The sequence below is a fragment of the Ischnura elegans genome, chromosome 5, assembly GCF_921293095.1.
Source record: "Ischnura elegans chromosome 5, ioIscEleg1.1, whole genome shotgun sequence".
NCBI classification, from domain to species: domain Eukaryota; kingdom Metazoa; phylum Arthropoda; class Insecta; order Odonata; family Coenagrionidae; genus Ischnura; species Ischnura elegans.
Genome location: NC_060250.1, coordinates 120751696 through 120754478, shown reverse-complemented (window position 1 = coordinate 120754478; position 2783 = coordinate 120751696). Strand labels below are relative to the sequence as shown.

Genomic DNA, 2783 nt, shown 5'->3' with positions numbered 1-2783 from the left:
CAGCCTTCTATGCATAGAGTTCATATTACTTCAGGAGGCTCCACTTGGGAGCAGTTGCCGCGTTACTGTGAAACTGGTCTCCGCACATTAATTCACAGATTCGCACTCCAACCTTAGTCACTAGTGGCGCAAGGATCGGTTGCTGTGAATGCATTTGGCTTTGAATTCCCTTCAGAACTCCTGACGAAACAAACATTGTCGTGACACAGTGGCTACGGTGTTCCACTCCCACGCTTAGGTATTAAATTCGAGTCTCGTCTGCTGTACTTTATTCAATATTTCTTTCTACTTTTTCTTTTGCAAAAGTCTGCATTTCACAATTATTTTCATGATTTTCACTGACATTTTCACGTTTTCTTTCACATTTTTTTTGTCCTCATGCGGCATGTGATGTTTTCCCAATTTTTCTCTTTGCTTTATTTTATTTTCCTGTCGTAACACGACGCACTTTTAAGATACACATGTACTTGGATTCCTTTTATACTGTAATACGGGTATGTGGACTCATACAATTCAAGCCTAGTATTCAAATCGTTGGAAAAGAACCGTTGAAAAACAGATCGCATTGCACTCATCACCGCGCCGCAGACAATTTTTAAAAACCGTTTAAAATGCGACCGAAGTCAACATCGGTCAGGGGCATTGGGCCCCTTGTAATGTAGTCCCCTTGATGACAACCATCGTTCCAAAAAGGGAGGATAATGTTTTTGGGTAGCTTGGTAGCACAGTGGGTAGAGCCATGGGCGAAGTCTTGGGGGGTTCCAGGGGAATCCCCATGCCCTCCCCAATTTAAATGATAATTTGTCCAAAATGAAAAGTGCGAAACCTGCACATTCAAGTACAATGAAAACAAAAAAATCAAAAGTTTGAATAAATTTTAGTCTCAGATAGTATCTAAAATGCTGTTTTCAGAGGCAAATTTATACAAATTTTCCAGGAACATTACGGAACACCCCTCCTTTCACTGAGGGTTGATCCAAATCCGCTAAATCCCCAGCATGATTGCTTCGCCCCCCTTCACCAACATAAAACTCTATACTTCGCCCATGGGCAGAGAACTTGGCTGTTGATCGAGGGGTCCCGGATTCAAATCCCAGGTGAAAACTTCGAACACTCAATATCAAAATATCTTAGTTTCATTTCTCTACTCCTTTCTGGAAGGTGCAAGGTTTTTTACCACGCAGACACTACTTCTTTCGGTGAATAAGACAGTGGAACATAAATTTTTGCCGCTCGCCATCGTATTTTCACACGAGCACTCTATTGATTAATCGACAAAATTGTCCGAACAAAAACCCGACGACTCAAGAGTACTCCAGGTGAGTCAAAAACTTCTAAATCTCCGTAGAAGGACGATCACGAAATTCAAATCTAATTGCAAATAACCTCAACCTATGAGTATGCAGAATTTACTGTGAACTTTCATGGAAATAGTAGAACTTTAAAGTCTATTATCATCAAGAAATAGTGTGTGCATAGTAATTTTCCTGCAGAAGAAACAATTAAACCGCAGATAATTAGGTTTCTATGCTTACTAATGTGTTAAAATTGATTGTTTTTTTCATAGAAGAAAATCGAAAATAGCAAATAATATTTCATTCATTTTGTGTCATAATTCCATCACGGTAGGCCTGAGAGATTCTCAGGAGACTATTTTATCGTAGTTAGTTTTACTACACTATTGTATATAGGTTTTAAATTCACTATTTTAAGGACGACCAGCCAAGGCGGGTTCTCAAACCCTCGACCTTAGCAGGCGAGAAATTCACCCCAAAGCCACCGAGGCCGGCAAAAAAATATGCCCCGGGTGAGGATCGAACTCACGACCTTAAGATTATGAGACTTACGCGCTGCCTACTGCGCTACCGAGGCTGTTAAACATAACTGTTAAACTCATCATAGGAAGGAATTCATGCGATAATGTTCAAACATTCATTTTGTCGAGTATGTCACCGTATCTCACCTCAAGTAAAATATTCGTTTCTCTGAATGAGAAAAACGAATTTCGCAAGGGCTTAAAATGGAAAAAAAATAAAATTGCAATTATCGGAGAGTCAATATCAACAATCAAATAAGCTAAACGAGGAAGTAGACGCTGTTTGCAGGAAACGTTTGAGAAAACAATTTTTAAATTTTATATTGATTTTGTGTTTCCATAACAAAGAGAAAGGCTAATTTTCATGGGTTCGAAGGTAAAATAAAGTTATTGTCGCCATTTGCATCAGGTAAATCTAAATTCTTGGGTAGAGGAAAATTTTGTGCTCTGAAAAGTAAAAAGGTGACGAAAGGTGAGTGGAAAGTGACAAGCACGAAAAAGGTCTAAATGCGTGTTCATTACGGCTCAGCACACAGAGATATTAAAAAATTATGACGCACATGCAAGTATTTTCATTGCATTGCACAAGTCTGAACACATCTAAATTGATCCAAAACGTCATTCGTGAAAATCTCCATCTAAAAGCTGAAACAGCCCTTAAACGACGCAGCGACAAAGATTACATCAAGATGCGTTGCTACATATTGGAAAATGAGAATGCTCCAAATTTCACGCTGGTGACGCAATATATGAAGCCATAAAAAAGTAAGTATGCTACGGGTAAATGCCGCTGAGGGTCCCGGGGGCTCCCCGTGAGGACTACGCGATGGGGAATTGGATGCAAAACGGCGGGATTCCCTTTTTACGAGCGAAGGGACAGATTCTGCGCCATATATTCCGGTTGATAACATCTCGTATTCTCTCTTTATTCCAAGAAATAAAGATATGCATTACAACGCAAAATCTG

General features: G+C 39.6%; 1 non-coding gene across 1 annotated transcript; it reads right to left on the bottom strand.

Annotated features, from left to right (window-relative positions):
* Nucleotides 1–1799: 1799 nt before the first annotated feature.
* Nucleotides 1800–1872, bottom strand: Trnam-cau. The gene has a single exon. It is a non-coding gene; the product is annotated as a tRNA-Met (tRNA).
* Nucleotides 1873–2783: the final 911 nt, after the last annotated feature.